General features: G+C 43.2%; 1 protein-coding gene across 2 annotated transcripts in view; it reads left to right on the plus strand.

Moving 5' to 3' along the window:
- Positions 1–12,803, plus strand: part of LOC103620794 (desumoylating isopeptidase 2) — an 86,623-nt gene that overhangs the window by 49,300 nt on the left and 24,520 nt on the right. The window lies entirely within an intron of this gene.

Below are 12,803 nucleotides of genomic sequence, written 5' to 3' on the forward strand. Positions count from 1 at the left end.
AAAGAGTGTGATGATTTTTTCAGGTCTCTGGTTCTCTGAGAAGAATTTCTGGGTCAATATGGAATATGGGTCGTGTATAGTGTCTTATTAAGAGTACGTGCTCTTATTTTAGGTAGTAATCAAAATGGGGGTGTGCTTGGAGTGTGCTTCTTCACTTCTAGAAATGAGTTGCAATCTGCTTTTGAGAAAGCTGACAATGGCCCACCTCCTAAGGCCAAATAAGGCTTTTTCTTCAATAGATATCTGGGCATCTAGAAGCTTCTTAAAAGGGCTCGTCTAGGGAGACTGCTTAATCTGAGAGCAGATGTCTTTGATCTTAGAGGATGTTGTGAGCTAGGTGAAGCATCACAGTGCTTACCTCTTTCTCCTACATCAGCCTGGCCACAGCTCAGATTAGATATCTGCTCTGCATGCAGGAGAATTTTTTGGCAGCTCTCTGAGGGATCTGGCAGACAACACCGTTTGTACGCCATGGTACAAATATACAACCCTTTCTCTTTTCACTGAAGCAAATAGGAGCCAAGATATAGTTGCAGTATCTAATGGATTTTTATAGAAATAAATACTAATGGGGGTGGTGAGGAGGAGAGGGAGGGAGAAATATTCCCAGGGAAGCTTGTTACATAAGGCAAATTCTCCTCTTTGGTCTTATTGAAGTATTTCCTTATCTTCCCTCTTCCCCTTCGATTCCTGATCTTATTGGGTACATTTCAGATGTGGAGATACTGTATGATGCAAGTACATGAAGGAAGCAGTTGTCTGAATCTCTGGGGTCATTTCAGATCTGTTTCTAGATGTACACAACATACAGCAGAGTAGCACAGAAGATTTGCTTTAACACAAGTGTGAAATTATTATTGTGCCCAGAAGAAAGGAAATATTTAGGGCAGCCTGAATGCTAGTCCAACATATGCTGTGCTTTTTATGAGGTGGGGGTAAGGAGAAGAAAGAAAGGATAATGTAGTGTTTTCTAAGGAAGCTGCATTGTTAGGTTTGTGCCTCTCCCTGTGCAGTGGTGTGTGACCCTTGGGAGAAGCAAGCACAGAGGCTGTCCCTTTGAAGGGACAAACACCTGCATTTTAATCTGAAGTGGTTTGCACACAAAACAGTATCTTCATGGTACTAAATGCTGATGATTCGTTGCCAGGCACTGCTCCTAACAGCCATCTCTGTCTTTCAGCAAGGGATGGCTATATAAATGCTTTTGGAGCTGCACATCCAGTGTTGCTCATTAAATAAAGACAGAGGGAATCCTTGGGAAAAAACAAACAAACAAAAAAAAACCTCCTGTAGCCCCCAGCCAAACCAAAGCAGAGCACATTACATCAGAGTTAAGATACTCCCACAGCTTTTTAATTTGTTCCCAGACACAGTGGCATGCTGCACGTATTAATCATTCTGTTTGCATCTTCATATGGGGGGAGCAAAAGTATCCTTCAAACACTTTGTCAGCATGCAATAGGTAAATGCCAACAATAAGAAATGTTTACTCATTTCCTAAGTTATTTGTGTTTAGTATCTTTGGTCTTTTTAAACAGTGCTACAGTCACTCAGCATAGAAGCCCTTGGGTCATGGGTTATAAACGATTTTCTGTCTGAACTTCCCTGATTGGTGTTTCTATATCAGTTTGGTGCCTTGTAGATGATAATTATTCCAACAACCCAGTTTGGCATTGAGCTAGATTATTACCCCTTCTTGAGACAGTGCTCTTCTCAATGAAACATTCCTTGCTTTACTGTTTTGGTTTTTTTTTTTCCTTCTTCAGACCAGCAAAAGCAGGTTTTGAGGGAAGATGTATTTGAATCTCCATGGCACAGCAGCATTTTATCATTGCTATATTCAGGTTCCTTGCTTTCTGTTTTATCCCTTAAATTCTAATCTGGAGATATCACTGCAATGCGATTCTTCAGTAGTTGTGCTGGAAGAACAGAGAGAGAGTATACAGTTATGGCAAAAATGCACACATATCCATTTACTTATATGAAGTGCAGAGAGATGAGACATTGTATGAAATTGGCACTGTATTTGAAGAGTTCTAGCCAAGACAGGACAAACACTGTAGGGCAAAAGGACAGGTTGCTAGCTGCAGGAATCAGTATTTCCCAGTATTTTTCTAAGCTAAGCTGGTTAGGCACCCTGCCAGCCAGGCAAGGCCCCTGGAATCTCTCCAGGAAAAAATCTCAGCTCACATTGAGAAAGGGTTTCCCCCATCTATGCTGCAGAATAGATTCTCTTCTCAGAAGCTTGGAGACAAATATCGATTTTTTTTTTTTTTTTCAATAGCAAACTAATGTTAGTGGTACACAGTCAGTTTCTCTCATGGACACTATGAGGTATTTGAATATGTCCCACCAAAGCCAGCATGGAGTATAGATTCCTTAGGTGAAAACAGGTCCTACCCTGCTCTTTTCTGACCTGCTGTTGGCTCACAGGACAGGCTCAACTGGTTTTGGCAAGTGAATGGGAATGAGACAGGGAGTGATAATTTACATGCCTATACAACATGTAATTTTGACCTTACACAGCCTTTGGACAGGGAGAAAATCTAGAGAATATCACATTCTTTTTTTACTTTTCTGTAAGGATCCAGATTCACCCCTGGGTAGGTTTAACTCCTGGCTATGAGGTGCTAATGCTGCCATTAGGAACCCCAGGGTGAGTCCTACTTTGTGGACTTCCAGCAGCAAACAATCAGTGTTTGAAAGGAGAGATGGGATCTTCATCTCTATTGGGGATTCTCTTTATCTGAGTATGGAACTCACACTATAGTGGAATAGGAAGGCCTTCCATTCAGATTGCTGATAATGATGGTTTACACTTCAGGGTAAAAGGGAATTTGAAGAAGAATTTGGACAATCACAGTTTTGAATGTGAATGTAGTATCATGCTGATGAAATTTCAGTTTTGGCCTGGTCCCGAGTAAATCTGTGGTATGCCCATAGCAGAACAGGGAATATATCTCCAGTCCTTGTTTTGACATCCTAGCTATGGAACTATCCTTCATCTGTTTTTCTGTGGATGTTCAAAGATTACCACCTCCTGTTTGAACCCAAGATTTTTTTTCTCTCCCTTTTTTGGGGCAATAATTTTATTTCCTTTAATGTTTGTGTGCCTCTCATTTTTAATTTTTTTTTTCCACTGAAGATGTCAGCTCTTGTCTAACAAATGTAACCCTGCCAGGCTACAGATTTCTTTGAAGTTGTTTCCTGTCTACCTTGGGTCTCTACACAATAGGTTGAAAACAATATGTTACTGTGCTCTGCATTAATGGAATGCAACAAGAAGAAGTATTTATTCCATTGCCTGTGGTGCTCATGGTCCTTCTGTGATATCATAAAGGAACTTCTTATCCCTTTCTGATGGCTGTGGTTGCAATTACTTTGTTGTTACCTCAGTCTTCTCCAAGTAGTTATCTATGTAGAAACTTGGCAGAAGCCAGAAATTGTTTTAACCAGTTTCTTATACTTCCTTGGTATAAAGAGAGATGTCCCTGCCTTGTGTATCTAGGAGGCTGCTGCCCTTGGTGAAAGCATTAATAAATTGGATTGCAATGCAAATACGGGTATTCCTTCCACTTGGTAGTCATCACTGACAAAAGAAAGTTGTAAGTGGCCTGCATGCAGCTGACCAAAATTTTCAAGGTCGTATGTGTCACAAGAGGGGCTTTGTTAGTCTCTTGCATCCCATCCCTTCAGGCTGGTCATAGCCTGGATATTTTGGAGATGATCCTTCCTTCCTCTACCACTGACTAGATACGGTTAGGAGAAAAGGCAGACTGATCTGAAAAGCCAGAAAAGGCAGGCTTATGATATGAAATGAAGATTGAGTATGTTTGTCTGGATTACCTGACAGGTGTGAGTCACTGTCAGAGGATAATGGAAAACAAAACACCATTCAGGAAAAAGAGTGAGCACTCCATTCCACCAAGCCACGAAGCCTTGTTAACAGGACGAGCAGACAGACTTTTTTGTCATAGGTATTCATTTTCTGCCTCAAAGGCTCTGCAGGCTATGGCTATGAATTGGATCCTGATGAGTAATACTTCATTCCTGAACTACTTATGAATGGAAACAGCACCGTGAAGGGTGTTTCAAACTATACTGTAGCTTGAAAGAGATTAGTATTTTGGATGTTTTCACTAGAAACCCAAGAAAAGATCACAAGAAATCTGCCTCAGGTGGTCAGGCATGGACTGTTGGTGTGCCTGGGTTAACCAAAAAGTAGGTATTTGTGTTTGCCCAGGCAGGAATTTTCCCAAGGGGGGCAAGTCAATAAGGAAGAATCAGTGTCATATTAGCATTTTGCTATCATGGAAGAGAAATTCAGGAACCTGAGCAGGGATCTAGACAAGCCTTAGGTAGAAAAGTCTCAGCTGGTGGTTTATTTGGTGGCAAGAATCTCTCACTCCTCTGCTGTTTACATGTGCATGCATCACTTTGATGGAGAAGCTATGGCTGGTGATTTGGGTGTTCATCTTGGAGGTGAAAGACTGAAGTTCAAATCCCTGCTAATAATCTGCCAAAACAGAGAGATGGACTGTGCTTTTCAGCACTTCAGAGATATGCTACAGCTGCTTGTCAATCAGCTGCTCTGTGGAGGACTCAGGGTGCACATTACCTGCACTACTCTGAACAAAGCAGATGCTTTGGCCTAGGTAGGACTGATGTATCAATTGCAGTGTGTTTTCAAAGGATGCACTGAATGTCTGTCTTCTCTCTGTAATGCTGGACATCAGGATGGGGCTAGTCTCTTCTTTGGAGGTCCACAGGTCCACAAAAGACAGCAAAGGATCCTTACAAACAAGCAAAAGGAGATACTAATGTTTCTTGGTTAATGTTTCCTTTCTGAGCAGGTCCACAGCATTATTTCACATCTGAAAAATCATTTAACAGCCCTATTTGTTATTACAGTTCTCAGTTACATCCTTTCTGCAAGATGAAGGACAGAGAGCCCTAAGGCTATATTGCTGACCCTACCAGATGTGTCAAGGCCAACCTAGTTTCAGAGCCAAAGCATCTCCACTGTGCTTCAGATAGCTCCTGATGAACCAAGCTGTTGGGTATTTATTTCCCTTGCTTTTTTTTTTCAACTCGCCTGAATCCTATTTGATGGGAAGCCTACTTACTGACAGTCTGGGCTGAGGGCTCACCATGCAGATAGGTGTGTAGCATCTGAAATACCCTCAGCCGAGAATGTTAACAGCCTCCTTGACATTAGCAGAGGAAAACATTTCAGACCATTCAATACTCTGTCTTGCACAGGCCCACTAAGGCTTTCTCAATATCTGGCTTTCAGTCATACAAATGTTTTCTTGTTCTTTTTTGCTGCAAGGAAACTTCTAAGCACTTAGTCAAAGTCTCTCTTCTTTTTAAGCTGAGTATGTTGCTCCTACTTGAATCTTTTATATCATTCTTAAGAAGTATTCTCCCATAATTCATGTCAGCCCTTCAAATGTTTGCAAATTTGTCATTTGCAGTCTTTGCTTTGCGAAGCTATTAGCTCTTCTGAATTAATTCTTGTATGTCAGTCTTGCCACTTCCCTGATCATTTTGCCACTGTTCGTTTTGAATACCTCTCAATTTGTCATTGTGAATGCATCTAAGACAAAGGTATTATCACTTCCTTAAGTTTCTCACACGTGTGAGTTTCTCAGGCACATTCCATGAGTGAATACATTTCAGTGTAATCCTGCAAATGGATGTGCTTTTTTTCTGGCTTTAGATACTTGAGATGAAGATTGTCATAAAAGTTGTCCAAACTAAGGGGGATACAGCATGTAAAGTGGTGTGCAACAGCATGGATAATCCTTATTCAGGGCTGCTTATAGGATCACTGTGTGGGACAGGCTCTTGGCACTGGCACATGCTCCAGCAACTCCCCCGCAGTGACTTCTGTTTGATGTCCCCAGTCCCACCCTGGCCCACTCAGCTGACTCCTTCAGGCACAGTCAGTAATGAAGTTTAGGGAAACAGGTGGAGGTTGGAAAAATGGCGTATTGCTTCTTGTATGTTTTAAACAGTCTGCTATAAATACCATGTTCTGTACACAGCCAAGATGGGCCATCAGTGTCATGACTGGTGTGACAAACCCTTGGGCTGGTGGGCTGGCTTTGTGTGAACCTACAAACAGAAGAGACAGGAATGGTCATTCTGCAGAGACAGAAAATAGTTGTTTATTTTAGCCAGCAAGTTGCCTTATGTCTCCATTGGTAAGGCAGGTTCCACTCAAGCACTGAAACATGAGTTGGGTGAGAGTTCGCTCTCCTCAACAAGAGAACTGTATTTAACAGAGAGCACACCGGGTCAGCTGCCTTCTGAATAGCAGCTTCAGGTATGCATGCCTTGAGGCCAAAGATACACAGCAGTGAACTTATAAACACCTCACAGATGTAGCTGCAGGAAGGAAGCTCTGCTCAGGACAATGCCTGCCAGCGTTGTAGCAGGGTAGAAAGTGTAAACTGTAATGGAGAAAGCAGAAAATTGTAGAAGACTTCAAGTAATACCAGTAGACTGAGATAGAACTGTGCCTGCCATTTACAGGATGAGGCTGTAAGTGGAAACGCTGGAGGTATGCCATTGTCACAGCTAAATCTTGTTTGCAATTTTTAATTAAAAATATTCTGGATACACCCAAAAGTTAACTTCTGAAATGCTCACTGCTTCCTTTCCGCAGAATGATTAATATTTTCTTCTGTCCTTGTATTCTTCCAGTAAAATCACATTGCGTCACAACATTGAAGCATAAGTAGATTTCCAATCTCTCTCAGCAGCAGCGTCAGTTTTTAATCCACACACAGCATTTTAGAAGCCTCTGAAATAAGCTCTTTATGCTTCATGATTGTAAAGGTTTTATTGTTGGCTCATGTATCAGGCAATTCAGATTCATATGACAGTAATGTCTGGAAAGCCACAGTAAACTCTGAAGAAATTTCTCCTGAGGAGACAGCCAAGGAATGTATTTAGCCCAACCTGAGCAGAAAAGATCCTTTGCAGAGCAGAACTTGGCTGAAATAGAAGAGCTGCTAAGCCAAGAGTTGGCTGCTGCAGTCCCACAGAGGCTTGGCCTCTCATTCCTCTCGAGGCTGAAACGGAGCATCTTGCCTTGGGTCTCTTCTCTTAGTATCTGTGGGTTTGAATGAGGGAATATGTTTAGCAGCATCAATTTCGAGTATCAGGCTGTCGTTTCCCAGGAAATTCCTGTTTTATTAGAGTCTGTTAACCCGAAGGGTGGAGAAGTATTCTTAGCAGAAGCTCCTTTCATTCAAAATGAAGCAGAGCAGAAGCAATTGCATCCCAAAGGATGCCTTGTCATTTTCTTCTTTCTGTGGCTGCTCCTCAGATGTCTGTTCTTCAGCCAGTTCTCCTGTCCCAGTCTGAGTATGAAGTGGGGTCCTTGAGAGGCGTCCTTGTGTCACCCTGTATCCCTGCCTCATCAGAGATATCTCAAGCTCTCCGGCTGCACTGAAGCTGCAGATTTCTCAGTACTTGAATGCTCTCCTGGAAGAAAACCTGTAGTTCCTGAGCTTTATTCAGTTCTGCCAGTTGGGTTATTTGCAAGCAGGCCAATGCCTACACCCTGGGAACTGTTTTTCTTGAGACTTGAAAGTCATTGCCTATTGCAACTGGAGGCTGTGCCTGTTTGTAAACACAGACCTGCTTACTGCAGTATTTTGTTTCTTTAACACTGTCTGGAATTTTAGTTGAAAGTTAACATACCTGACTAAAGCAGGTGCTTTTGGCTGGTTGGATTTGGAGTGACCTGATGTGCTTTCACACCCATGTCCATGACGTGCAGACTGATAGCTTTTGCCAACAGTGAGGAGGACCTGACACGGGATGATCCTCCAGCTGGGAAGAACCATGTTCTGTGTGTGCTGGAGTGAGGGCCCACCCAGGTAGCTTTTCCCAGGTGTGAAGTACCAAAGACAGGTCTGCGTCATCACTCCTCAATACTCTGTTAAGCTTTATTTAGTTGCTGTTCTGCCCACGTGTATTTAAACCCTTTCCCACTTAATCTGTATTCACAGTATATTAGGAAAATAGCATTTTAGACTTGATGAATATACAAACCTTGGACCCCTGGAGAATGGTGTGAGACATGGGTTACACTGAAATGAGCTTGGGTCTCACCCAATTGCTAAAGAAAAACTTGCTAATAGTAGCCATGCTGTATAATTTGACATCATCCCACATGACAGTGAGTTTTTATCACTAAAGCTCCAGGGCAGAGGGGGTGAACAGCAGAAGGACTGGGACATATTGCAGGACTGTGTGTATGCCTGGGGCCGTGGAACATAAGTGAGCACTGCTGCAGTATGACTGAAGCGCCCTGGATCTGCAGGAAGCTCCCTGTCCTGCACGTCTGTAGTTGAAGTAAAGCTTCCTTCACCCCTGCAAGCATTGCTTGGGGAATAATCTGTGATCTGTTTTGGGCCCTCTCCTTCCACCTCTGTGCGCCCAAGATTCTGGATCTTGATTTCGCAAGATGTACTGGGGGAAACAAACCCTTCTGAAGCTGCTGGCTATATGCTGTAAACAGATGGGATTTTACTTGCTGGTTTCCTGAAATGCTGCTCTCTAGCTTTCCCCTCCAGTTTTATCTTTTGTGCTCTCAAATTTCTGGATCAATGCATCTCAGAACATAATGCTGAGGTATTACTTTGATGTCCCCTAGCTGGGCTCCTGCATCGATCTGATTTTGCCTTTAAAAGACTGCCTTTTGTGCTGAGATTTAACATTGCAGAGGATTCTCTTGGTGTTTGAGATATGACTGACCAGTGTATTTGTTAGTGCACACAATCCTTTGCCTGTCTTCATGAGGCTGCTTAGGTAACTTGACTGCCGGGGCCAAGCACTGCCCTGGGTGTTCTCCACTTGGAATTGTTGAGCCAAGGGTCTCTTCAGCAAGCCAGATCCCCCATCCTATAAAGAGGCCCTGTAAAGGGCCAAGTACAGTGTGTGACTTGGCCCTCAAAAAGGAAAGGATTAAAATCAAGCTCAGGTGGTAGGGCAGACAGTCTCTTATTGGACCTGTGTTGACATGAATCCCTTAATACACTTCTTGCTTCCTAGCAATATTTAAGTATCATCCTTTACTGGTTTTTTCCTTTTTCCTAGAAGTAAGATCTGCCAGTGAACTCACAGGGAAAAGGAAGTAATCCTTCTGAATTACAAGCAGATGGTTCTTTGAGAAGAGATATGGACAAGTTACTGGTTCATCATCTGCACCCGTCCTTGGTAAAGGTGTCTTGGTCACAGTAGTGTGTGGCCATACCTGGACATCAGAGAAGCAGATGAGGTCAGAGCTGAGCTCTCTCTCTCTAGCCTGGTATCCTGGCTCAGACATTGCTTGTGTGTGATGCCTGGTGAAGAATAGAGCTTTCAGCAAGGATCTATGACACTGGGTACTCTGAGTTTGCAGCTATTTATTGAAATCAGATTTAAATAACAACTCCTGGTGCATTTCTTTTCTATGTGTTCATACAGATCATAAGGAAGGAAGGCTTAGCATTTGCTCAGTAGTGAACAGATATTGTGGAGTGGAATATCTAGTCTGTATTGGGGTGATAAATGGAATATTGCTTAGTGTGTTGGCTGCTCAGAGAAAGTATCAAGTGCACAGAATATCTGAGATACTCACAGGAGGGGTCTTGTCTCCAGCATCTGGGGAGCTGTTTAGTTAAACTGCTTAGCACATTGATGCAGGAAAGATTTTGGTTGACACACTGTGGAAAATAATGAAGTAGGTCTGAAGTAGGGAAGAGAGAGTTAGTGGCAGAAACTTCAATGTTATAGCACAGTATTAGTTGATGGCAGAAGTTTGTGGTAACGTGGATGGGCCTCTTCTATCTGGAAACCCATGTTTCTGGTATGAGTTCCTAGGAACTCCTGCTCTGAAAACTCCCAGGATGATATAATCTGCTGGTATCACATCATCTGCCTCTCCATTCTAGACCTAAAAGACCCATATCAATATAATGAAGCTTTTTAGTTTCTTTCCTTTCTGGAAAGGCTTTTACTTCTATCTCTGTGGGATGGATAAATGAAGTGAATAACACAAAAACTGACTCAGAGTATCTCCCAGAATCTAAACTATCTCACCAGTTATTGTGATCTCTGAACCAAACCAACAGAAAATCAGAGAAAACCTAAATAAAACCTGAAAATTTTCAAATTCTACTTCATCAGGGACCTTCATTAAAAGCTATTAACTTGTACACTACAAACTAAATGCTCAGGTTCCTTTCTGGGTTTGAATTTTGGGTTCTGGGCTATCTGCTGCTGTTATGAAGTGATTATAGCCTGGTTAGCCTTTCTCCCTGCCTCAGTTATTGTCTGAGCTGTTCTCTGTCTCTGTTGAAGATGGAAATGAGACAGAATACTCCAAGTCCCTCTGTGTAAGGTTTAGGGCACAATTTTCCAGGCAGTATGCAATGCAAGCATGAATCACAACTCCCTTTAAGATACTGCTGTATTCAGTTCCCTGGCTCTTTTCATCTGACTGAACAGGCTGCAGATTTTTGTTTTTAATCTAAGCAATAACCAATTTACTCCAGAGATGAGTATTTGCTGACTGTTGCTGCTGTTCTTATGCTTGGAGTTGCAAACCTCTTGGAAAACAAGGCCAGCTCGTGCATGTGTGTACAAACCTGGTTTAAAATCTGGCTTGGATTCTCTTTTCCAGCTCAGCAAGTGACTGACATGTTCACTTTAGCATGGCTTCCTCCTGAGACGAGCTGTGGGTTGTGCCAAAGTGCTGTGAGGCGTTCACTGTGAGTTCAGTCACACACTGGAGGCAGATTCTACAGCACCCTGGAGACAGGGGTGAGATAAGGACAGTACAGCCATGATTCAGAGCTGCCTTGCACTTTCATATACATGATACAATACATATCAGTATTGTAACAATAGAACCAAGATGTAAATCAGACCCTGCTTCAATAACATCCTTGTGTGATTGCAATTATTTGAAAGAAAGTACTAAATCAGGATAGCTTCTGTTCAGTTCAAACTCAGATATTGCTGAGGTTGTTGCACTTCAGTCCATCATGCCTCCTTTAAAGGAATTAATACTAAAAAATACACCAGTTAAATAAAGAAATGCCCATGTGAGGGTCATTATATTGCAACACCTGGCATCAGCCATAGAAACACTTTTGCTCCTCTCTTCTTTATCTATGGTGGAGCCTCCTCATCACTTGTGCTTTCAGACCTGTCCTGAAGCCTGGCTCTCTGCTCCTGGAGTTGGACAGGATGGGTTGCAGGGGCTGAAATTCTGTGCTGCAAACAAGAGTGCTTGGAGGACAGGGCAGGCTTGTGATCTGAGAGTGCTCTGCATGTATGAGGTGATCAGGTCTCAGAACATCACTCTAACAAGTAATCAATCAAGGAGAGGGTTTTTTTCCTGATTGTTTTCTTATTTGTTGTTTGGATCCAACATAAACTTTTACATGGAAGAAGAAAAAGCTGTAGCTGCAAGTGGCTTTCAGTGTAGCTTCCTTGTTTGAAATGCAAAGCCTGATGCAGATGAGGCTCTCCAGATAGCCCTGATTTTGATAACTGACAAGAGTATTTCTAATTTAAAAAGTCTCCCTTCTCTTCCTATTAGTTACTTCTCTAAGCAAAGCAGCTGTCGTGAGCTGGGCATGTTTTGCTTTATTGTTGCCGCGAGACAATAGCTTAGCCTGGGGGAAGAAGACAACCTACTTACCATATCATGTGGGAGTTGTTTCAGTAGGACTTGAGAAACCAGTGTTTCTCTGAAGCTCGCTGAGACTGCCTGAGACTGTCTGAGGAGTTAACCCATGAGTGTACCTTCAGCCAGTTTGCAGACAACACCAAGTTGGGCAGGAATGGTGATCTGCTTGAGGAAGGCTCTCCAGAGGGATCTGGACAGGCTGGATCAGTGGGCTGTGGCAAATCATGTGAGGTGCAGTGAGGTAAAATGCCAGGTCCTGCACCTGGGTCACAACAGCCCCATGCAGTGCTACAGGCTGGGGGATGAGTGACTGGAAAGCTGCCTGGCAGAAAGGTACCTGAGAGAGCTGGTCAACAGCAGCTGAACATGAGCCAGTGTGTGCCAGTGGCATCCTGGCCTGTATCAGGAACAGTGTGGCCAGCAGGACCAGGGCAGTGATTGTCCCCCTGTACTCAGCACTGGTGAAACCCTTCAAATCTTGTGTCCAGTTTTCGGCCCCTCACTACAAGAAGTATGTGCTGGAGTGGGTCCAGAGAGGGGCAATGGAGCTGGTAAAGGGGTCTGGAGTACAAGTCTGAGGAGCAGCTGAGGGAGCTGGGAGTGTTTAGCCTGGAAAAAATGAGGCTAAGGGGAGACCTGATCGCTCTTTACAACCACCTGACAGGCAGCTGTTGTGAGGTGAGGGTTGGTCTCTTCTCCCAGGCGACAAGTAACAGGATGGAAATGACCTCAAGTTCTGTCAGGGGAGGTTCAGAATAGATATTAGGAAAAATATCCTCACGGAAAGGGTTGTCGAGCTTTGGAACAGACTGTACAAGGAAGTGGTGGATTCACTATCCCTAGAAGTATTTAAAAAATGAGTGGATATGGCACTTGAGGACATGGTTTAGTGGTGAACATGGTGGCGGTGCTAGGTTGATGGCTGAATTTGATGATCTTAGAGGTATTTTCCAACCTTAATGATTCCACGATTCTATGAGGTGTGGGAGATTAAAGAACTGAATTGAGGGGAGACAGGCTTTTGTCCCGTGGTGTCATGTGTGGCTGCCACCCCTATCTTCTTTCCCCGTCAGAGTAGGGATATTTCTGCTGCAGAGAACTAGGA

Source organism: Corvus brachyrhynchos, unplaced genomic scaffold, assembly GCF_000691975.1.
Source record: "Corvus brachyrhynchos isolate BGI_N302 unplaced genomic scaffold, ASM69197v1 scaffold115, whole genome shotgun sequence".
Classification (NCBI taxonomy): domain Eukaryota; kingdom Metazoa; phylum Chordata; class Aves; order Passeriformes; family Corvidae; genus Corvus; species Corvus brachyrhynchos.